The sequence below is a fragment of the Bombus huntii genome, chromosome 11 (genome assembly GCF_024542735.1).
Source record: "Bombus huntii isolate Logan2020A chromosome 11, iyBomHunt1.1, whole genome shotgun sequence".
NCBI classification, from domain to species: Eukaryota; Metazoa; Arthropoda; class Insecta; order Hymenoptera; family Apidae; genus Bombus; species Bombus huntii.
The window spans coordinates 6,357,884-6,383,932 of NC_066248.1; the positions used below are offsets into that span (position 1 = coordinate 6,357,884).

Consider the following 26,049-nt stretch of genomic DNA (forward strand, 5'->3'; position numbering starts at 1 on the left):
AGGATGAAATGCGGGGAGTTGCTCGCAACGAGAATTTCACTGGGTTTTTTAATTATCGAAAAGTTTGACTCGATGGATTTGAAGGGTTGATGGATTTGTGACAGTGATTCAATGAAGCTACGTGAAATTCGGTAGCATCGGGGTATTATGGATATGAAGGGTGAATGAATCGAATAGGATTGATCGACAGTCAGAATAATTGTTACGCTGCCAGTTGTTTGCCTTAGGCACACATTGTTTAAAAATGTATTAACTTTCATTCAAATGTTTCGGCAGGATCTATGGCAGAATAAATGAAATGGTTTCGAGTTTTTATATAATTCGTTAAAACAAAAATGTTCGTCAGTTCGAATAGCTGCGGTATTCAACCGAGATGAAAAGCGAGAAGAAACCATTGGCCATAATCGAACCATAAGTCAACGTTTCGTTGGCTTCGGTCTCGTAAATCGATCACGATAAATCACGATCAAATTTTCGCTTATTTTCTCGCATAATTAATAATCTCGTGTTCCTGTTCACGTTGATTTTCTCGCGCGAAAAAGAGGTCACGATCGAAAGCGTTCTACAAGCTTAGCTCTGGATCGAAAACGAAAGAACTTAAGCACTCTTGGTGGCCACTTAGAGCCTATGGATCGGGAGCAAATCGAACGGTACGTGACATCGAGATTCCACGGGGTTGCTGTCAAAGGGGAATCGAGGGATGTGTTTTATTCCATTGGAATTTCAAGAGAAGCCCGAGGCTGACTAGGCTGCGAGAATCGGCCTGATACACGGATGAAATATGACGCTCGAGGAGTTCGTACGCCGCGAAGGAGCAATAAAATCTGTCCTGGGTAACCGAACACCTCTTGCTCCTGTAACACCCTGGAACAAGCTTCCGCCGTGTCTCCGCTGTCGGGGAGAATGATACGCGTTGACGAGACACAATGAAATTGCCCGTGGAATACGTCATGTAAATTTTCAGCCTGACATCACGATACGCGACCTCCTCCTAGCTCTTGCATTATCAGTTTGCAGCACGTAGCTTCTTGCGGATGAAAGCTGAGTTTAAGACGAAGGGTTCCTGATGGGGATATTTAATATCAGGAATATTACGAAGATTCAATTTCGTGGGTTGGATACAGGGTTGGAATAAATTGAATTTACTACGAGAATAATTCTGATAAATAAAATGAATGGTTGTATGTGATCGGACTAATGATGGATCTGGCTATAGTATGTGAAATGTGTAAGTACTACTTTAGTTGAGATTGATTTAGTTGAGATATATGTCAGAATAATTTTCAAGTAACTATAACGCTATTTGAAAGGGTTTAAAGGTTATAAATGAAGCCTCGATATAAAGTACCTTTCTATCGTCTCTGTCAATTATTGAACACTTCAAAGTAACGTGAATTATTTATCTTTCTATTGGCTGCATGTTTCTATACTAGAGAACAAGTAACATCCCTACCTGACCATACACTACTCTATAATCATGCACAACGTCAAATGCAGAACAATGCACCGCGTGCCATAATACGAAGGAGGTCATCAGTGGCACGTAATAAAGAGTCTCGCGTCGACATAACAGATGCACATCGTCCGTGCAACACGAGCTTCGCAACATTCTCGTTTTAGGAAACTCACAATCCTATCGTCGTTACGCAAGTAAGGTTAACGACCTCCCAAAGTAATATTACTTTCGTCGATCGAGTCTGTGCTGATAAATCCAGACCTCTTTTGTACGCAGAGTCTCGTTGCAGATGCGGATGATGTCCTGCGTCATGCAACATTTACGACTTACGTTGGCTCCTGTCGGTTTTTACGACGAAACGCAGAGCCCTTCCATCATACTGTCGACTAAACATACGACAAGCTGTAAATTTCACAAACTTCACGAGACCGTAGTAAAAACTAAGCTCCCTTTCATAGATCAAATTCCTATTTATAGAACTCTCGTTTTTCGATAGCGTATTTTATTTTGGAAGCTTTAACAAATATCCACTGTGTTTGGCAACATTTTAGTATTAAATCATATTTATCTTTCAACGAAATAACCGAGTCCTTTGATCTGCTTTCGTCTAAATTCTAATAAGAAAATATGAAATTTCACATAGATAGACTATACTTAAAACTATACAACTTATTTATTTCAATCATTTTGGCACCTTCTTCTTGTCGACCGCTTTTTCATCCCGAAATCTCATCCCGAAAAGAGCAACTTGTACAATTCCATGGAGAATGAATGATGCAAAGGAAACGAAAGGATTTCGGTGTTTTCTTTGGGGCGAAAATGAACGACCGGCCGGGCACGGAGGAACCGCTTCCAGGCTACGGGGTCGATCCTTAAAGTTCTTCATACAAGCCGGGAGTGGCATTATTCCAAGCACACGCTCGTGGGCACGGGCCTTAAACCGCATTCTGCGCGACGCCCTGGGGTGCTTTTGTCAGATGACACGCCGGTGAATAATTCACCTGGCGCGCATACACAGCGATGACGCCGCTGGACGGAAAATCGTGATACCACAGCTACCCATAAAACCGGCCCTCCGCCCACTGTTTTCCATCCCCCCGAAATTTATCTTGGCTTATTGTGTTCCCGTTTCTTGGGTAACCTACCCATCGACCACGTACCAGCGAATTGTACAGGTTTCTCGTAACGTCGTCGAGATTTTTGTCTTCTATGTAATAACAGCTTGAACGCACGAGAACGACCGTAAGGTTCGCATTGCGTGCGAGCTGTAAAAGAAATTAAGAAATTGCAAATGTTTTAGAAGCATACTCTTTTCAATATACATTTTCATTGGAATAATTCATGGTCTGATTTAACTTTTCCCTTAACGTTGGGTATATTTGTCCGCAAGAATAAGAAACAAATGCAAAAGAAGAAACGGAATGAACTGCTCCGTGGAAAAACGTTAAAACGTAAGATAGTAATATGAAGATCTAATTCCTTGGAATTTTAGTGAATCGCCCTGACAAAATTTCCTTGTAAAGCTGCATTTACAACTTGAATGCATCAAGATTCTCATATCTCTCCTCCTCTCGCATTCCAACCACCAGTAAACCAACAAACTCATCTCAGAAACAGCTTCCACGACTCTCTTACCCGGACCCATCAAAAATGCACGTCGACCCACAGCGTGTTTTCCATTCTTCTCAGAGAATTTCACCAGTCTCGACGGTGTTATTCCACGGGAAATCCGGAAACACGGAGTGACGCTCTTTCCAGGGGAACTCTCGTGGATGGAATCGAAAGACGAATAACAGGTATTCCAGTGGAAGAGAGGTTTGCCCGATCTGTCAGCCGGCCGAGTATCAGCCAGACTCACTTACGTATGCGTTCCTGTTGAAGGTATTAAATCTCAAATATTTAATATCCTCAGATTTTTGAGCGTATCCGTGGCTGTTGGGGAGAACGCGGTACGGAGATCGTGTTGCAAACACAAACGGAAAAGGTATTCGTACCCTGTATCCGTGAACGTTGCGACATTATAAACTGTTGTACCCGTTTTCGAAGATCGAATCGAAGGAAAAAACAGGGAGGGAAATGTTGATCCGTCAAAGTCGAAGTGGCGCCGGATCTGAATGGTCTGTCATGAGAAGCGAGTTTGCGTAGATCGTGTGATTCGCTGGTTATGAGCGAGAATAGGATAGTACAAGCATCCGTAGACGGTCTCTCGGGTAATGGAATTTGGGAGCTTATCGTAGGTCAGGATCAAGAGGAATGGCACGTGTATCATTCAAGCAGAAAGATAGCAAGTTGATGTTATTAGTTTAGCAAGTGTAGAGGATTCTAGTTTAGTTGTATTTTCGTACTTTGCGTTAAAATCGTTCAGAAGAACGATGGATTGGCTAGACAAGTTGGATATTTTTGTTCAAGGTATCGACAAGCAAGAAACGTCGAAAATTTCAGAACCTGAGAATCCCGACGGTGTATCAAAATGTTAAGAAGGGAACTTTTGACGAAACATTGCTTAACATCTGAAAGATGTTGAAAGTTAAGTATTTAAAACGTTTCAAGAAGGCCAAGCAGGAATAAGAACGAGCGCTCGGAGCAATCTATCTCGAATACGCCTGTTCTACGGGACGCGGACTAAAAGCAGAGATTCCCCGAGGAATAATTCCTTAATTCCTCTATTTAATCTTCTTAATTAACCGACTTTTCGTTTGAACGTTTTATTCAAAACGGGAGACGAACGACGATGACCCACGGACCAACGACAATGCTTTATCCGACATTATCGTCCAGAACTTGCCTCTACCTTTGAACCGATATAATTGGTTATTAGATGCCGACCGAGGATATCGATCAGAGCCTGGAACGTCACGACCACACAGAGGGGCAATTATCTAAGTGGCAGTCCGCTTTAAAGATCATTGGCGATGTATTCGTATCCGTGCTTCGCACCACTGATCGATGAGGAAACCGTTCAACTGGCAACCATCGTCAAAAGGACTCCATTAATTCCATCTCCAATTATCTATTTTGATCTATATCGACACATTTTCTGTGACAAAATTAATTTTGAGACTAAGTCTTCGAAGCGAAACGCGAACCGAATTAATTCTAGATGATAGTAGAGCATACGGTAATTTTATTTTAGAATCCAGTTTCTAGGTCCGTTTTCCACCTGTGCCTGACAGACATCCATGTGAAATTCTATCTATGCCAGTTCTATAATCCTCTTACATCACCCAGATACACTGATCATTCGTAATGCAATCACGGCAACATCAAATTCGACCGATCATCGATCATTTACCAAAGTCAGAAGTGAGACGGAGGAGGATCGTCCGATAAATCTAATCCAGGCGTTTCCAATCGAATTACGACAGGGACATGAAATCCACGGTAGAAACATAGTGTCGATGGAATGAAACTGGAAAGAAAAATATGGTACCCGGAGGAAAGCGTCGTTCATGGGCAGACAATTTCAAAGGCGATTCTCCCGTCTGGCGTTGGTGAGCTCCGACACGAGAAACGATACATACTTCGAATCGGCGAATGCATCGTTTAACATCGCTCAGGTTGGTCGAGGTCTGGATAGGGTCGCGTTATTCCCAGAAAAATGAATTTATATTCCCGGCAGTGCCGACACCTGCAACCGCTCTCTCTCTCTCTCTCTCCCTCTCCCTCGTCCCTCCTCTATTCTCTTCCCTCTTTCATTTGTCTCGAGGCAGAAGTGGGTGGAGCAGCTTCAAGAGTTGATAAATGCGAAGCCCGAAACTCATCCTACCGATTGCGTCTCGCGTGCGACGAAACAGCAGCCGGATCGCTTTGTTTCCGTCCATGCGCGTTTCAAGAACTTGATGGACAGAAAAAAGAAAGGAACGAGCTATGAGAGACAAACGGTAGAAATTCTGGGGCCGGGTCGCGATAAATGACGCTCTGACAGCGAAAAACAGGGAGGGAGGATCTAGGAATAAAAATGAAGCCTACTGTGTCGGTGCTACTGCGATTACAAGAGTTCAGAATGCAATTACTTTCAATTATTTCACATTTTGCCTGAACATCGACGTGTTAAAATAATAATGTTAGAATCTGATACGTTGAATCAGGCTGAATGTTTAGGTATGGCTATTAGAAAATTATTACGATCAGAACGGCCAGAAATCTAACAGTGGGAAGTACAGGATAAATGAAGATTTGACTACATTACAGACCACCTACTCCATATAGCTGATTCCACTCAGGTTCTATAATAATCTGTTAATCTAACTGTAATCCCACATCCTCTGTATGATCCGATTAGGTAGCCGTGCCCTCTGGGTGCTCTAAGTGCATTTTCACACAACTCCTATCGATCATAGGAATCCTATTGCTTCTAAGTACAGCCCGATTAGAGTGAGTTCAATTGCTTTTGACCGGGCCAATCGGAGAACACATAAATATACTAGGGTTTATATTAGGTTGTCCAGAAAGTGTCTTTCTTTCGCAAACGTGTTTTTTTATACGACAGTGCACCTTCATACAAACGTGAAACCAAGTCTGTGAAATGTCACGGTGCTTATCTCAACAAAAGAAAATGTGTCGTACGTAATTCGACAAAATAATATAAAACAAAAAACGTTATACGTCTATTATTTCTTCATAAAACGAAAGGAATTTTTCGGACAACCTTGTACCAAATTACGTTTTCGATGACGAGTTTCGAATTTGGTATCGCGTGATTCCCAAAAACTGCGACTTGAGAAAACATTTTTGTTCTTCATAGTTGTTGAAAAATTTTCAGAAATCAATAAGATTTCTACGCGTTCCCTCGAAAATGGTATTATTATACTATAATATATATAGGTTGTTACTTCACGGTAAACGACACAACGCTATTTTCACGTATCAGGAGTCGATAGGTCCTGCCATTAGGATTTCCGAAAATGATCGTCGTGACGTTGAACGAGACACACTCCAACTTCAATTTCTGCGACGTTGAAACTCGCCGGAAGTTTGAACGAGAGCTTTCCCGAAGCTTGAAGCTTGGACGGCGCCTTCACGCGCTTTCAACTCGTTCCGGTGAAATTGCCGTTCTATTGCTGTTCCATTCGGCCTGTTGGAAAACTGACGTTTTACTCGGTGAAAAACTTTAGCGAGTCATTGAAAAACGCTTCTAGCCCTTGGATAAAATTCCTGGCCCTGGACTTTCTAGTGCTTCACTATTAAGAAACAGACAGGAAAGAAGTGGACGACAGACAAATAAAACAGCGCAAGGAAGCAAGAATAAAAAAGGTGGTGCGATATGTAAGCAACGGAAAGTTGTTCCGTAAACAAACGCTGTAGAAACGCTCGTAGAGAGTTTCTTCTCTCTTCTTTTTCAATTCTTTTTCCATGCTTTTCAGAAAAATTAATTGATCTTAAATCGAGAACCATCAAGTTTCTCTTAAAAACACAAACATTCACATCTTCGAGACCAACGAAACAATTCGATCACGAACCCATTGAAAGAATCCATCCGCGTGTACAATGAAACCTGAGCTCTACGCGAGGTGGTTCGATCTTCCATTCCCCGAACGAGTCTCGCGGCTCTGTCACAAATTTTCCAAACCTATTTTCAACCTGGTCTCGACGGGTGCGACGAGAATGGCTCTCGTATCTTGACCAGACTCGTGGCGGTTTTTCCAAGGCGGACTTTAGTCCCCGCTGTCCCGTGAATCATAGCGGTTTGGATGCCCCAGGATGCGGCACGTTCTATAAAGTTCGCCAGAATTTCTTCGTGGGCGTAACCGATCCAACCAGTTTCTACACGAGCGTGGAGGAGGTGGCGCATTACGATATTCAATATCCGACGTCGTAATTGCGGTCAAAGTTCCGTTTCGTAGCCCCATGCATCGTCGAAATTTGCATGTATATCACGATTTAGCAGCCGACGCAGAGACGTGGCAGGCGCGGCGCGGCGCCACGTGAAGGCCCCTCAACGGTCACGAGGAATTGTTCTGCAATGCAGAGAAATCTCCTTCGAAGTTTCGATCCTGTAACCGCGTTTCGAATTATCGGCTGTCCTACAGGTAAAGTGTTACTCTCCTCGTGCAATAAGGTCCGAACTCGGCTCCTATTACTCGGCCGACTTTCAGCGTTCGAACTTTGCTCGCTGTGTCACGGAATACCGTGCGCTGTTGCGACTTCGTAGAAGTTGCGAGGTCGCGAGGCAGTAACTCGTGGATTAATAGTCAATGGATTGCAAATGCATTTACGAGAATTTTAAATATACAGACACGTAGTACTCAATATGAAAATACGTAGGAAATGCACAAAATAAAGTACTTGCGGATGGAACAAACTGTTATTTAAATTCCATCTCCTAGTTGTCATCGTAAAATTATAAATTTGCATAAAAGTCTGCAGCCCAATAGTGAGTTAATCAACGATTCGACTTGAATATCGTAATCGATAGTTCTACCTCCCTTTTCTTTCTTTCTCGAATTAATTACGTTTCTACAAATATAAAATATCAAAGTAGATAGAATGCCTTCTCGATACCAATTATCGATGATTCTACTTGAAACGTTACTTTACTTGGAATTTGCGGTAACACGAAGGAAGGAAAGAGACATTACGTAACCTTGAAGTTTACCAGAACACCGGATCTCTTATTTTCTCGTCGATCTTTCTCGATAGGGAGTTCTCCTTCGCGAACCTGTCCAAGCGTATCGATATCTTTCTGCTCATAGTCCATACGATTCGTTGCCATGGTGGCAACCGACGATGCTTGTGGATTCCATTCTTTAGATGTCATTCAAATGCGGGGCGAAGGATCAACCAGCCGGAAATGAGACGGCCAAACACAAAAAAGATCTCTTTACCGAGCGCGAACGCAAGAGATACCTACGGAACGACTGCCCCCACATCGTCCAGACGATATCCTTTTCCTTGCAGCCTTCTGCCAACGTTCTTAAACGCATCGTCCTCCACTTATCTTTCGAAACATCTCGCAAACGATCGAACCTGATAACGAAAGCTTTCTGTAGATTTTTCACCCCACGTTCTACCGAAAATCTAAAAATCTTTGTGCCTGGAAAATCCTTAGTAAATTTTAGGATTCGTAAGTTTCAACAATTTTTAATAAATTTTTATTCTCTGCGTTTCGGTTATTTCTTCGGTAAATTTTAGTAAAATATATTTACACATTTTTCTAGCACGATTCCGTGTCTAACTTTTTAAGAAGGAAATTTTTATATTCGATTTGCAATTTCTATTCTCAAACTATGGAAAGTTAAACGCGTCGCAAAATCAGGTAAGCAATAGCTTTTTCAAAAACCAAAACTGGAACATTAACGCTCCTAATTTATTGTTGATTTTCATATAATCGATACGACTGTCCTGTGTATGTAACGAAGTAGAGATATATTACAGATTAAACATAGCTCTTACTATGGTAATGATTTGTTGTTGAATAACAACAATTTATCACGATAAATGTTATCGTATTATAATAGCATGCCATGATATTTCATTGTGAATATTGCATATCAATGTTCTCTGGCTATGTTCGCTTCGGTGACATGGATGAAATTTTACCATAAATGAAATTGATTACGATACATCCACCCACGGCTGATGTTTCACCGTGAACTATTAAGACTAATTAAGGTCGTGCAGCTAGTAAAGAGGCGGGAAAAAGATTCCCACTCGTACATAGGCACTCGTATTCTTAGATGCGACAAATTAAACCATATGAAGTAATAAGGCTGCTCCTGAACCTTGGCCCCGCTACCATTACGTATTTAAGTGGTATGCCACGATGACGTTTGCCGCAATAATTGTAGTTCCCTCTGCTTGCGTAACTACGTAGTCGTGGTTCCTGTCTTTTAGCGTTCGCCCCCGTCGATTTCGTCGTTTAATTAATTAAAACGCAATCATTAATTAAATTTCGCGATTTAATTAGCCGACCACGTTCGTCTGTTGCAAAGGAAGATTTAGTTTTCATCCGGATTTGATATTTTGCAGCAAGAAATTATCTGAAGCGTTTTAGAATACTAATTTGAGATACTAGAATCCACATTTTGCTCAGAAAATTGCCAGGAAATCAATCTGTAATACGTTAATATTTTTCATTCGATGATAATTGATAGATTAGATACTTTGTGGTTTCGGTAACGTGGAAAGTATTTCGGCCGTTAATGATACATACGGAATACGTTGGAATTAATATTCATGGCTTGGTAAGTAGAATATATCATCCACGATTGGACAAACGGAACCACCCCTAACTAAACAAGCAGAATAGAGACCATTCTAGGCCACACAAGTAGAACAAGGACTATCAGTGGCCGCCCAGACAGGTATTATTCGTAGTTAGACAAGTAGAATGTAGATCGAACAAGTAGAACAGATCCCATCCTTAATCAAACAAGTAAAATGAAACTGTCTAGTCGAAGTTGCATTAGGACATCAGAACGTGCAGCCTTGATATCAGTTTCGAAATGCTCGGAATAGGCTTCGAAAGCTGTCTATTACGTTCGTAAGATTTATTTTCAGCGCGCAATTGTAAGTTCTATGATACATAAGCGGCGAAGAAAGAAAAAAATGAAAAGATGAAAAAGTGCGATGTATTCCATTTCGGCGACGTTCTTGTACGATCCGACGTGGTCGTCCACGTTCATTGAACATGGCCCTATTGTCGTGGTTCACTCACCCTCGAATTCACCGTCGATCGGCTACATTCGTGAAACGTTTTACCAAATTGGGTTGAGAGACATCGTGGAGGACATCGAAATTATATGTCCAATAGACGAACGTAGCTCGCGAAGCCTGCAGAAGCTTACATCGAAGCTATTCAACTGGAAAAAGACTCGCTGTGTTCCAAGTTTCGACAAATCCTTCTAACAATACCAAGAAAAATACCTTTTTCACCAAATCAGGTCGAAATCGCGCGGGATAATACAATTGCATTTAGAAACTGTCTTACGAAGAAACACACCGAACTGGTAAGCACCGTAGTGATAATTTCAATGAAAGTTTTTGGTCTTCTCTAAGGATATTCTTCGTAATGATATTTATCGGAAAGTTTCCACGTCGAAAGGATAAAAGTTGCCCAGAAATTTTAAAGGTAGCAGACATATTCAGGCGAATTTCGTACATTTGGACAGCAAATTGGATCACTTGAAATACTATATCCTAGAATATTCCTACTAAATTCCTTTCAAAGTTCACAAATCGTTGATATTTATCCGTATGAAGGAAACAAAAATTCACAGCGACGAAATACCATCCAATTAGCGGCATTTTACTCAAACGTATCGTCGCGCAAAGAGGACCGCATGTATACCATTCGCTATTGAATTTCGTTGATCCGCGCCAAGTATCTTCGTGCTGTGCTCGCAAAGAGGAGCAGCTCGACGGCTGTACACGAATGTACAGGTGCAGCTCGTGTCTGGCGCGCAGTGGAGCGAGGACTGCGTGAGGCAGTCACGTAGTTGGGGACTAGGTGAAACGGGTTCGTGAGACAAGGATCGGTCGGTAGTCCTGCAGTTAGGTGGCTTCTCCCTGTCGATGGGTATTGTGGGTGCATTGACTTATCGACCAGGCTAGGAAGCATGGTTCTGTCCTACGATGGATTGCGGTTACGTCTGTTGTTCCGGTAACGAGGCTCCCCCTTTGCCCGCCCACGCGTCTGCCGCCAACGGTTCCCTGTCCGTCTTTGTCGTTTGAACGCGTCTACCGACGTTCGAATGCACGTCATTACCTGTCAACGCCGGGATACCGTCGATGTCTCTGATAAGGAGCAACGGGGACGGAGAAAACTGGAGAGAACCTTCTCGAGACGCGTCGATCCGGTGAATCCCACGTCGGACGACGGGATGACGTCCTTCAATTTACGACGTGCTCGTACAGTCCATGATCTTCGCTTCTTCGAGTCTCCTCTGTCTTACAGTGCTACATTCGACGCGGGCCGACGCGGCTTTTAAGGCTTTCTCACTCGTACGTATCGTTAATATCGTTCATTGTTTCGATTTAAACGAGGATACACGTGAATTGTTCTACACCTGGCATTTTGACTTTTCTGCTAGCTGCTTGATGATTGTCGGATATTCACCATCGTATCGTCGTAGTTGATGCAAAATATCGAAACGTTGCATATAATTTGCAATTGGAAATCTTGAGGGCGGAGGCAAAATTACGACCTGTCTTTGTTAAGTAATTATTAAAACTATCATCGCGAGCCAAAGGATTAGAATTTCATTGTAAATTACATTGTGATATTATAGCATAGTTTACGTTTGTAAAATATAATCTTGACAATTGATTTAGATAATATTTATCTGAAATAAGGATGCAAAATGGGAGGTTTTATAGATTTAATTGACACATGTTCGTAACGTTCGATTTATATCTCACATTTCCAATCCAACAGTTCTTTATCTATGCCAACGTGGACATTATCATGCCTCGATCTAATTATTATACCATTATTCGTCTCTGTCATCCGTCTCTCCTTAGCAGGGGTTCGAATGCACGTCATTACCTGCCGTCAACGCTAGGATATGTCGGACATATCTAAGAGGGAGGATGACGTATGTGGAAAGGGTGAGCAAGGAGGACTCCAGAAGAGCCGCACTGACAGGATTCTGTAAATAAGACAGCACGCAAGAGATAATGGATGCCATCGGTACATGATGGATGCAGAACTATACGGTATGAGATATTGCAACTCGATGTCACAAGATATGGACGACGATAATTTTCTTGCCAGATCTTAAACTTCCTATTTCGTTGCAAATTATTGTGCATTTCATCTTTGTTAAGTCGATCAAAATTTTTAAACGTAATGAATAGCGTGCTAGCCACGAGGTATTTGTATAATTTTATGATGGGTACTTAGTTTGATGTGAGCTATGATGATAAAACTTCGTATAGAAGAATCCGTAGCAGAGTATCGGAGAACAGTGATAAAAGTAAGTTAAGTAGATTTTGTTAACGACGAGGTTCAAGTACAATATTATATTTTCTAAAGAAACTTTACCGGCCATTGAACTTTTGTTAACAACTTCGTCAACGAGAAACGTTTATTTTCTCCAATTATCTAGGCCAACGAAAGAGTCTATAATAATCTTTGTTTCGAACGTCACGCATTACGGCCGAATACAGATAATACAATGAAAAATTCGAAAAAATACACCACATTCTTTCGACCATCTCGAGGAAGGAATTTGATTCGAAGATCAGAAGCATTTCTCTTCCCGTATTCGCCAGATAAAACAGACAATGTTGCTTATTTTTCTTCATTCTGTAATCTTTTCCGCGACCTTACAGCCTCGCAGTCGACGAATAGCAGACGCGCGCGAACCAAGGATACCGCGATTCTGTGATCGGAATCGGCAGGCGCCGAGATGACGGTCGCGAAGAAATTGCTGAGAAAATAGAAAGAGAAGAACGACGATATTGATGGAGAGCAAGTCTCGATGGTAGCAATGGGAAGATTGTATTTTTACCTTGACGACACCGGGAAATGAGAAATAGCGGAGGGCCAACAGAAGAACGCTCTACCATTCCTATGCATACCTCTACTTTTACCACGCCGACTATGCAACCAGAGTATTCCTCGATCGTGAAAATGGACCAATCTTATCGTGTATGAAATGTTCGGAATAATCGGACTGTGGATATTCATTCATTCGTGGGAATTTAAAATGTGTAACAATGTAGAGAATATGTACAATATATAGAAATTTACAAAATATTTCAAGTTAAATGTTTCATAAAAATGTGAATAAATATCCGCAATCTAGTGACAACGCCATAGATCGAATCGATGCGCCACTGCTTCCTCTGCGAGCAAAGGAAAGAATTAAATCAGTATCCGTTAGAATTTTTCGAGAGAGCGAAGGCAATGGTGTTAAAGGACACCGTGCGACAAAAGAGCTGTTAGGCTGATGGATGTCATTGGCAGTGGAAATGGAACAGCGTTGTCAGACCGTGGAGAGTTCCTCTGGATTATGTTCATCTTCGAGAACGTTTCTCAACCTGATAGAGGATGAACGGATTTGAAGGATACTTTAGAGATATTGATTTGATTAAAAACGTGTCTGGGTTCGTTATTCTCGAGATTAAGAAAATAAGCAAGCAATTTTTCCAACACAAAATATCATATTTTGGAAGTAGAAACTTCAGACATCGTCGATTTTAGACCAATCATTCAAAAACCAGATGACTCACGCAGCCTGCAACAGAATATCACGTAACGTGACTCACTGGGTGACCCACATTGCATTACACACGTCGAACGACATGTAATCAATCACGTTCGGTAGAAAAGAATCTGCCATTCAAAAGATTACACAACTTCGTCCCACGCTGTTGCGTGACGCTTTGCTTTTTCCACCTAACGGCGAAAAAATTCGAAAAGCAACGCGTCTTATTGCAAGAACGTTTTGCTATCTGGTTAAGCGTTTGTTAAGTAAGTTCAGGATTCTATAATTTACGTACTTAACTCGCTTGATCGTGATTCGCTTCGAGAAATGAACTCTAAAAATCGACAAAGATAGCGATGCCAGTTGACCGGCAAAATCGAAGCCAATTGATGCAACACTACAAACAACAATATCGTACAATGTCGTACATCCACGTGGACATTTTTATAACGGAACGATGTCTAGTCGCCGCTCCGTCTTCCTGAAATATCATCGTCGTGAAAAGAAGCCTTTGGAGCGTGCGAAAAGAGATTGGTCCGGCCGTGGTGCTCCAACTACGCGTACGTGTGTTACGTGTAGGCGTGCATCGAATGCAAATCGATACGTGGAAGAGAAAGCGGATCGAACGAAGAGAGCTCGTCGAGACGGACAACGAAACGAGATCGTAATGGCGAAAGGAAATGGTCCAAGCAGATGCGATGTTTGCCAGCCGCCCTTAGCTCGATTCACGCCACTGCCCCTTTCACGGTGTTTCCAAGCCCGGGGGATCATTCGATCGCCGACAGAGGCCAAAGCGTTCGGAAAATCTATCGTTGATCGTTTTTGGACCCGGCCACCGCTCGATTTCACATCAAGGAAATGAGTTTCCTCGCGCCCGATCCGTGAGACCGTCGATTTCTAGCGTTCGCCACCATTTTACTCTTACCGAACGGAAAAATGGCGCGGAACATTTTCGATCTACGTTCTTACGAATGTGTCTCTCCGCGTCTCTCGAACAAATATTGCTCGTCGTCACGATTCCTTTTTAGCGTCGATCGAATCGTATCTTTTTACTGCAATTCTAAATATTATTGATCATGTTACATGGAACGTTCTTCGCTTATCGTTGTGCAGGAAAATTGCGGTTAAGTTGATTTGAAACCGTATAAATGCGATGGAAAATTGTATAATGTAAAACGGAGAAACTAGGTCTTTGATTCGTTACAAAACACATTTCTTTACAAATGATTAACCGTACTGCGTTGTTTCAATAAGTTACTTCGAAAGCAGCCAAGCTTGAAATTCTGAATCCGCTGAATTAGCTTTAACGCTAAACAGAACCGTGAAATAACGTTCTCGTATAAAGCGCAACATAATCAATTGATTATCGCCAAATATTCAGGGTATTTCGCGTAATCTACAGTACACAGACTTTTAGTCGACGGGTTTTATTTTCGCGTTACCTTAGCCGGTAACGTTATTACGATCGTCAAAGCGGTATTAAAGGTTTTACGACGCGAGGCAGGAACAGGGGCAACTGTAGAGGAGAGAAATTGAGAAAAAAGTAGGAAACCATTGAATCGAATTGTTGGCAAGCTGCCAATATACCGATATTTCGAGTACGTACGCTGATTGAAGCACGAGAACCCGTTATCATACATTATGCGTGAATTCTGATTAATACATGCGCTGTTTACCATTCAATCTACCGAATTTATCCATTAGAGCGAATAGAATTTTTCGTGCAATGACTCGTGCGTATTTACCAGAATCTCCATGAAGAAAAAAAGGAAAACATCGATTGTATCGTCGATCGTGAATAAAGCGAGCGCGTAATGTTGTGTTAATGCGAAGAAAGATAAAATAAAATAAAAGAGGGCCGCATGATGAAAAATACGAAGAACGACCCTTGACAAGTTCGAATGGAAAGAGAGAAAATACATTTTCTGGCACAAAGCGTGAAGGCTAGTTAAACAAACGCCAGGGAAAATATCAGGTTGAAATTTATGTTCGAAATAACCGATCCTTTGAGATTTATTTAGCAGCGAATTACAAATTCGTAATTAAAGGTTGTACGCACGCAAGCAGGAAAAATTTTAATGGAAATGCTTCTTAACAAAACGTTTGCGCCACGCTTTTATAGATCATAACGGACTTATAATTGAATAAATCAAACGAAACGGTTGTTTCCTCAGAAACTTTCAAACGTTACTGCAGAATGTTGTTATAACAAAATTCTCCAAAAGATGTAATGTAAATAATTAAATGAAATAATTCCAGAGAGACCAGGTTAATTTCAAATTATTTTAGTACACGCTTTGTATTTTCCATTGAAATTAACGTTATTGAATACATTTTACAATGTTTTCTGCCTCAGAATAATTTCGAAACCCATTCTTTGCCAATAATTATATTCTTCCTATGTATTTACTAATTAAAGTGAATTTTCTTCGTAGCATCGGATAAAATAATTTGAAAAAATCCATCGTAAATCGCTAATTAAAAATTCTACTTCCAAAAATCTTCTTAGCCAAACTCATTAACACATCCTAAATGTACCACGAATCGTCGAAATCTGAAACATCGTGAACGGAATTCAGCTACGAATAATATTTAGAGAACGACCATACACCCGTGTGTATATATATGTGTGTGTGTATGCAAAGCCTGTTCGAGATGGTGTCATGAATTTAAATTTCCACTAATTGGGACCGCGGTTAAGGCGGATCGACTAATTGCTGTTCGATTCCCGACGAGATCTCCGCGTGGTAGTATGTTTCCTCGAATAATCCGACAATGATTCTTCGATCGACCGCTTCGATGGGATTCAACGATATCGCGGCAGATATTAATTCACGTGCAACGCTTTCCACGGTATTGAACGCGATGTTTATAGAAATATATCTAGCTGCATGAAACTAACGAGCACCGTGCGTGATCTGGCGATGTTCTTCATCGTATAAATCCCTTGAAATAATGATAACGTCTGTATCATTACTCCGCTGCAAATATATCTGCGATTTCTTCTCCGAGAAACGAATCCCCTGGATTTATGTGGTTTTAGAAAATTGACAGGATAATAACGAAGATTTGTTGAAAACCATCTTTCCTACGGTAGATTTCAGGATTTTTTCGCTGCCGGCTGTCGCTTTGTACAATTCTGGATAATGACAAACGCTTTAAACCGTTACAATTTTCAGAGGATTTCTCCACAGGATATAGCCATGATCCTAAATGAAAAAAAGTAACGCGATCAAATGCTGAATGCTTCTTTATCAAAGATCAGTCACGCCAAGTTTCTAAAAGATAGCAATCTTTTTATCAACTTCGTAATCGTCAAAGTTAAACTACGAATCTAGATGTTACCCTGCGATATCCTATAAGCTTTTGCTGCAATTAAGGCGAGTAATATAAATCCGTAATGACCCAGACGCTTCTGTTTTCCGATCGTCGGTTTTTCGGCCTTAAATTAGATGGTAAAATTGAAATGACGAGATGCGGCGCAACGCAACGGTTGGAAAAGGGAAAAATCGTATTGAAATAGGCCGTGGTGGCGCGTGATCTCGAAAGGGGAACCAAGCGAGAGAATCTCTTTCCACGTGTCATTTTCAGTTTTCGGTTCGCCGGTTATCTACAGCTCGGCTAACTAGAATTCTCGTTCAAGTGGATCTAAATCGTTCGTTCTCTTTTTTCTTCTCTCCCTCTTAGCCCGGCGCCGGATTATCCGGCCAACCAAAAAGAGCTTCACCGAATCGCTTTTAAGCCCAATTATACCTAGAAAATGGCTTCCGCTGCGTCTAATTACCAACCAGAAGCTTCCGCTCATTCGATATTTCTGATATTCGCGGTCGTTCGCGAGAAAATTATCCTTGATGTTTGCTTGCGAAACTGGCGAGATATTTTATAGAATCCATCATCTACATATGTTTTGCATATGACGATCAATGATGCCTACATCCTTTTTTTCTTTTTTATTAATTTTGATTTTATTCTTTGAGATATTTCTCTTTACCAGCGTGAGAATCTACATCGCGCTTGGGAAAGATTAATTGGTGTCAACGTCATTCTCTTTATACTTAACTAGCAGGCTGACCGCAGCTTCGTCCGCACCATATTTCTTTCTATGACAATCTTTGTTTAGCATTCTCTGTTCGAGCACCATCTGGGAATTGCATTTCGAAAAACGCTTTTATTCGCAAACACGAGTTTATTTACTTTTAATGAGGTGTTTCTTTGCCGAATCCCAAAATCTCCAGCTTCAGTGGATAAGGAGATACGGTTATTCTTCGAGAAAACAACTCACTTCTTTTTCATCCGTACAAGGACTGAATTTCAAACGACACTGAAACACGTGTTTGTTTATTTTTCATGAGAAGTTCATATGCCGAATTTCACGTTCTCAACTTTAGCAACTCCTAGGATATTGGTATCCCCTATAAATAATTTTATCCCACTTTTTTCACCGTTAGGATCCGTATTTCCAGAAATTCTTCCTTGTGTCATACCCACGTCATGAAGAAAATATAAATATGAACGAGTCAATCACGTTTGCATTTTAAATGTACGTAAAGATTAAGACGCAAGTAATACGAAGGTAGAAATTTAACCTGACCTACGACAAAGCCAATAAAAAAACTTCTCTTACTTCCATCAAGGATCATGTTACAATATTCTTCCAGATCGATGTAATTGTTTCTAAATCATTAACCACTCGAATCTTACTACGTTCTGTTCGAAAGAAATTCAAAGTGTAAACAGTATCAAGACACAAATGGGGATTTGCCGCGATAGCGCGCAATAAAGCCAAGCAAGATTTTCCTTAATCCTATAAAAGATCATGTAGTCTTATGGCAGTCATTAGCTCGCTTTTTTCGCGACATTGTCGATATAGTCTCGTCCTTACGGCCCTGTAAAATTATACAGCTGCAGTTTGGCGTACGTGGCACGTGTGCACGCATTATCGAAGAAGCATTATGCAAACTTTCTTCGAAAACAATTACCGGTCGCCCCGGACGACGATACCCTGGCGGGTGAAATTTTCCGCGAAAGCACCATGCATCTACATATAAACGCGTTTACGTGACCGCGTTTAATTTGCCCAGGTTCACGATCAGCTTGTTTCCTATCAATCGGTTTCGATTCGCCCTTCTTCCAACGTGAAATTTCATCATTTCTCCGCACCATCGTATAAATGTTTATCGCCAATTTATACAACGTGTTCCACACTTTCCTGTCCAAGCCTCGCCCATATCATCTATTATACAAACAACAATGAATGTGAACTGAAATATCGCGCAACAAAAAGTTCATAAATTCTTCGTTAAAAAACTACAATAAAAATATGAAATAAAGAAGATATCGGGTACAGAATACACTCTTCGAAGACAGAAGTTTTATTAGCTTTGTCGATAGACGAAGGTGTGTTAAGTATACTTACCAAACATATATATACCATGATATGGTCTCTTATCATATAACCTATCGTCTTTGTTTGTTCCAATATCAAGGATTAAATATTGCGACACTTGTAATTAGTCGGAGCGATAAAATAATTGAAAGAACATTGGAACACCGAAGTCCTGGAAAATTGGTGACTCGTGACAGCGCTGCATAAAAGGTGTCATTTCTTCGTGGAATAATTGCGCATCGAATTTTACGACGTGGATACTTTAACAACCGTCGAGCCAATTTCGATGGTAATAAAACGTGTCATAAATATTGATTCGTCTAAAGCTTCTGGCCGATTCTTATAAAACGATGGTCCAGCAAAGAATCCATATAATCCGTTGGAAACTTTTATTTCGCTATTATTGAGCTCGCTCATCTCTATTCGCCACGACGGATTTTTATTCGTCCTGAACCAACTTTAAAAACGTTCGCAGCTTTTTCGCAGCGCTAACGTAAATTTACTGCCGGCCACCACTGTCCAGATCAATAAATCCTCAAAACGTTTGAATGCCAGGTTAATAACTAGCAAACTACCGGTACGGATCGATATTTCTCTCGCGATCGCTCGTAAAAAGTGCCGCGAGTTTGTCTACTCGAACCTCCAGTGGGTAACAATTGACCCAATTAACGGCGTGCATGGTTCAGGCTTCGTTCGAGCATGAAGACTCGCAACGAAATAAATTCTTACGACGTATCGAGGCCTCTTGCGCAAAGAAACCATCGCCGTACTACATGCGGTCGCGTTTGGCCTTCTACGTCTTCTGGATACCGAGCTTTTTATTTTCGTAGCGAGCGTTCTATTTGAATCGCAAGAAGCAACGAGAGAAATGGTAGTAGCGTTATTTCAACGGTACGTTTTCGACGATGGAGATTGAAACGTGAGAATAGAAAACTTTCCAGATTCAAATTTCATTTCACTGTTAAAATGCATCCGCTTTTAAAAGTTTCAGTCGGACAGTTATAAAATTAGTTTCGGTTTAGCTTCAGTAGTTATAAAATTAGACGAGAATAAAAGTATTGTACGATAAAAGCACAAAGAGACCTTATTTGTACAATAACACGGAAATCACCGCAATGCTTAAACGCGGACGAAAATAGAGGATTCTATTCTGATATATCATCGATTTATTTAGAACTTCGTGCCTCTTTCTTCAGGTTTTTGTCCAAGTTTCGCTAAGAATGAGATGGCTTTAGAATTTTGGGCAGAAGTGTAAACATCTGAAATGTTAACATATAAACTATTTCATTCGTTTCCGCCATAAAAAAAAAAAAAAAAAATAGACGGAATCTGAATAAAACATGTATACCGTATTAATTTCGAGTGATCGACGAGCTCCAAGCAAAACAGAAAATTTCATTCAGAAAAGTTTCATGCAGCGAAATTGGCATAAAATAGTAATTTTACGTTGAGAGCTAACTCTCGTATTCGAGTGGTTGCTGACACCAGGGTGTCGGCCGAATGACAGGCTTTTCCTGTCTTTACGACAAATCCGATCTAGCGGTCGCCTCTAGCGGATCTGGCTTAATCGTAAATGCGGCGCGTTTAGACGCTGCCGGTTGAATTACACGATGGATGCGGGTGCCAAACAAGGGATGTAACTGCTCGGATTCCTGGGATTGCAATTGCATAATGCATCTCGCCGCGGAGTGTCGATCATTTGGCGCGAACACGTCTACCAGTCCAACGGATCGTCGATGGTCCACTACTTGTGGTGAAACGAAATGGAGATCAATGCGAATCAAATATTACGAGTAGCTTCTGATCGATCGAATTATGCAAATAGATTATGAAATAGTTCCAATATTAATGCAGACCAAATTTTCGATCAAACACTTTCCTGAAATTTCACAGTTTCAAGTGTGAAACAGGCGCATCGTTCCAACTATGCTTTTTTTTCTAGAACATTATTTGTCGCCGCTTTCACACACATAAATTTTCCATCCCTTTGTTAACTGATGGATCAAATCAATAGATGATTTCTCTATCATCGACCTTCTTCCAGATATTAGCACAAAGAGAGATCGTTGAGTGAGATACACGTAAGATTTCGCAATTGCCCAGAAGATTACTCATCAAGCACGTCGATCCTTTTTTCTATCGACTATCAATTTTCCAAATGATACGAAGGTAGCTCGTAAATCGCCTATGAGTATCCACATTCGAGAAACTTCCTCGTACAGCTCAACCTGTAATTAGTGAAATTCGTTTACACCGCAAGACAGGTAGTTTCGTGACGGAATCGTTATAACGATCTTTCTCGACGTTTCTGTACCTGAACCTATATGCAAGGAGGAGTGAAATGGTGTGAACGAGATAGCAGGCCAGAGAGACGAAGAGCAATTTCTGATGGGCCAAGACGTCGTGGTCTCTGACCACTTTAGATTACAGAACCTTCGAAATATCGGGCACAGAGAATGCACCTTTCCCCGATCGCGTCATTTCGCGTTCTGCAGACCTATGCATCGAGTGGATGCGATTTCTGAGCGTCGACCAGCGCGCAGGATAAATGCAGTTTCGTGGGGTGGCTGCATCTAACACCGGGAGGACCATTGAGATTTATTATCCAATTTATGTCGCTATTCGGACCGACGTCGCTTGAAAGTAGAACGTTCCCGGGGAAATTAACGCTTCGTTGTAACCAAAGACGAACGATATCGAATATTTCGAATATTTAAGATCGATATATTTAATTAATCGATATACTGATAATCGAATAATAATAAATAATCGACTAATTAATGTATTGTAAATATTTTATGTACTTTTACGTACTTCGCGCGTACTGTACACTTCTACACTTTCAAATCTCCATGTACGCTGAGAAGCTCGTAATCCTATAAAACGGTGCCGATTAACACACGTACAAAGTTCACGGTGATCGAGGAACGATGCCGATGTTCGGAAATAATTATAATTGATCCGAATACACGGTAATCGGCGAAGGTCCATAAGACAGTTCGAAGACTCACACCGACACGCTCCACGAATATTTGCCGACTAACTAGAACAGATATTCTATTACCACCGATTCCGGGGCTTCCCTCGACGCATTTGAAACCTAATCCAATTTCATATCCAGCGTACGTAGCCCGAGCGTGCATCTCGAGTTCGTCGAACTTTTTCTTCTTTCTTCGCTCCACGATGGCTATATTTCTTCTTAACGGTATTTCTGTGTTAGCAATTTCTACGTAACTTACTCTTTATATATTTCTTTATATATCTTTCCTCTTCTGGTTTTCTCTTTTTTTCGGTCAAACTTAAAAATAGACAAAGTAAGAAGTATCATGGAAAGACGTCGGTGACCCAGATTTAAGTAACCGTTTTGTTCGTATGTATTGGAGCAAAGAAAGGGACAAAGAAAGAGAACGATCCACAATTTACTAATCTGCAAGAATTGATTGAGCGGTTAGCTGACTGAGAGAATACCAACTTCTAGTATTTAACTCTTCGTATTTCTCGTTATCTTCCATTACTCTAAAAAAAAAAAAATTCCTCCAATAAAAGGAATTAACGGCGGCAACGTAATGTATTTACGGCCCAGCCAGACTAATTAATCCCATTAAAGCACGTCGATCCTGTCGCCCTTCTTTCGTTCGCAGAATAATCACGTTCGTAGGTATCGAGAACAAGTGCCACGACCAGCCGTCCGTTTCTTTTCTATCTCCGAAGATCGACCGATCCGCGCACCCGATGGAAAAACAATCCAGCGAGTTTGCTCTGGTCGTTAACGCCGGTGAAACGAGACTCGGGCGCAGCCGCCCGCCGGGAAAATTCATTCGATTGTCAGAAAAGTTTAAAACGACTTGTCACGGGCCGACCGACGCCCGTGCGTCTTAACTGCTTCCCTGTTTCGAGGACTTCGAAATCCTTCGAGGCAACTCGACGACATAATAACGACAATTATCGTTATAAGTTCGTGCGAGCAACTTTCAACGAACTCACCGTTTAATTTGTCGACGAGGCTCGCAGACGAGGTATACGAAATAGCCGGCGGTACGCAAAATTTTTCGTGGCAACTTTCTCATCTCGGACTGTCGAGAGAACATTTCTCCTCTTTTTCTCTTTTCTTCTCGTTTCTAATTTTTTTTTTCTCTCTTCCCTTCCTCTACGTCGCAAATTTCGTGTACAAATATAGCAGTAAAAACAGGTTCGTTGAAGCACTCAGTCGCGAGGGACGCAATTTCACGTGAGAAACTTTTCAGAATCGCCGCAATTAACGAAACTCGTTTAGAGCCGCGGGGAAAATCCGCTTGGCTACCGATTAAAATTAAAGCTTCCGGCGAATTTCCGACGGCTGATTCTTCCGGCAGTTTTTTTATCATTTCGAAGGTCGAGATCGACGTTGCGTCTGACGATTTTATTGGCGCCGAAACGAGAACGATGCAATTAAAACGTCCTAGGCTCATGAGAACTGAGAAATCCGTCGCAGTAGATACGCGCGTGACTGGTCAGACGAGGAAAAAAGTATTGCATCGCGGCATTGACTTCGACTGCGTCCACGAGTTTCGTTCTGGTACTTTTCCACTTGTACTCGTTTCAATTCACGCGTAGTAGGTAACTTTTGTCGGCCGTTCGATTGACATCACGTTTATGATAATGTTTCTGTGTAGTGTATCTCGTTAACGACTGAAAGTACTGGAAACTCTGCTTCCTTTCCATTGCTATTTCCTTCTTTTTCCTTTTTTTCTTTTTTCGTGAGTTTCAACCAGAATTGGTCGTACTTTCTATTAAATTTCTACCATTAATGGATTAACTGGGCTACGCAGTCGCGTATAAGAATTTCGCATTAGGCTGTTTTATCGTTTCCTCGATAATTCGAGGCATCGTTTAAAACGAAACGACAGAAAAACAAAGAGTATATATTCTTTTATTCTTGAAAGAGGTTACGGGTTTTCTTTAATGTTTCAACGTTTCCGTTTGGCAACCGCTTTCGCGGAATCAGATCTTCTTACGGTAAGAAGCTTTCTCCTCGTAGTTTTACCCATCATCCGCGTAATTAATAATTCAATTTCATTATCCGACGATCGAAGTATCCGGCGAAGAAAGTTTTTCAACCAGCGAATAAATGATAAATCGATTAGAGGTTGATTCGGTGTTTTAGGTGACATCGACTTTCAACGTAACCACAATTATTGACAGAATATAACGACGAACTTTTAGTTAACTAGAAATGATTACTTGTCTAAAATATTATGATTTATCTTTCTTCTACGTTTAACTGGAAACTCTAAGACAGAAAATATATCTCTTGTTTTACGAATATCCTACGTGTTTCCTTTCCTTATCTATCGACGATACAGAAGAAAATTGTCGCCATTAAGAATTGGAAAAGTAAAATGTAACGCGTTAGAAGCTAGAAAACGAGTTAATAGCATACGAATGCACTGGCGTTCTATCGACGTTACACGAGAATTCACCTTATCGCAGTAAATCGCTAGGATTATTCACGAGCTCAGCGATCACGAGGCAAAACAACCGCAATTACACGCTCTGAATCATCGATGATCACTGTCATTCCGTGGTTAATCGAGATCTAAACGTGGAAGCGTCTAATTATTACTCGGTCGACATTTATATCCACGTATTACTCTCGTCTCATCCATAATTACTCCTAATCTTCCTCGAAATATAAATTGCCTCGGGAATACCGCAAATAAACAGCTCGGAGAAGGCAAGATGAAATAAATGGCAAAGAAAATACAACCAGCTTTATTTCGATAAACCTACGTATTGCGAGAATATTAATAAGATAGGAAAATTTGGAAGGAAAGTTCCTTCGTACGACGAGGACTGTCAATTTTCTATCGATTCGATTTCCAAATTTACGATGAGAATGTGCAGCGGTAACGTGATTCTAGGGCAGTAAGATAATCGAAATCCCGTTCGGCAGTGACAGAGCATGAATACTTGGGTATAGGTCAGCCTGACATTATCCGCGGCAATCAGAGACACTGTGCGCGCATCACAATTTCGCAAACGTTTACGAGCGGCACGAGCCACTGTAAAATTGATTTCGCAAATGCCCGTGGAACATGTCTCTTCGCACAGTAGTACAACCATTAAAGGTTAGCTGGGTAGAATTTCAGCCGCGTATACGAAGCATTGTTTAACTTGGAAGGAGAAAGAGACCAAGAAACTGCGAGTATCTAATTGTGCTAATAGCGCTAAGAAAATAAAGTTTGCGCGATAATTGGAAACTAATGGAAATAAATAAATGGTCTTGGAACAATGGAACTTTTTTACAACAGAAATTTTTATCGTTGCTATTTAATTGGCAATGTTCTTTCCCGTTAGATATTACATTAAACATTAATCTTGTCGGATTAATTAGACGACCGTTTTATCTTATTAAATGTCTACCATTAACGATATTTTCAAAATCTTCCTACCATTATTGAGTTGCGCAGCATTATCACAGCACCAGTCCCAATTAAACGTACCATCGAACTTTCGTGACAATTCGACGAACTTGTATTGCTTCTGGTAGTGCGGGGCCCTCGCTGTTCAAGCGCGTTAATAATTGCCCCGGTACAAGCGAAAACAGTTACAGGATGCAAACCACGATTTCCAAGCAACCGACGATCGTGAACTGCGCCCGAGGAACAACCGCGACGTCCACTGTTTGAATAGGGTTAAATTGAATCGTTCGCTCGGTCGCGCCATCGTGACAAAGAAGAAGAGAAGACGTCGAAATTCGTGCAAGTTCACCGAATGAACGTCGATGAAACGAAATCCTTTTTTTTCCTGTCTGTCTGTCTCTTTCTCTTTTCCCTTCGTTGTCGCATCGACGAAACGCGATGTTCGGATTTCGCTGACTACGACGAACAGTTTGTCCGGCCGAAATTACGAGTGTTGGGCCGTGTTCCATCCGCAGTCAAGAGGAACATATCGATTGACGAAACATCGGACAGGGACTTTGCACCGTGAAATGGATCCCCGCGTTAATGGAGGCTTTCAGCGTGCGCGTAAACATTTACAGGAAATGCATCCTGATTTCCTGCGCGTCGTTAAAC

General features: G+C 41.2%; 1 protein-coding gene and 1 long non-coding RNA gene across 7 annotated transcripts in view; one reads left to right on the forward strand and one right to left on the reverse strand.

Annotated features, from left to right (window-relative positions):
- The window catches only part of LOC126870837 (fasciclin-3), a 345,058-nt gene that overhangs the window by 205,593 nt on the left and 113,416 nt on the right, over nt 1-26,049 (reverse strand). The window lies entirely within an intron of this gene.
- Nucleotides 10,717-15,525, forward strand: LOC126870856 (uncharacterized). Its single transcript, XR_007691451.1, has 3 exons — nt 10,717-11,398; nt 11,921-12,112; nt 12,731-15,525. It is a non-coding gene; the product is annotated as an uncharacterized LOC126870856 (long non-coding RNA).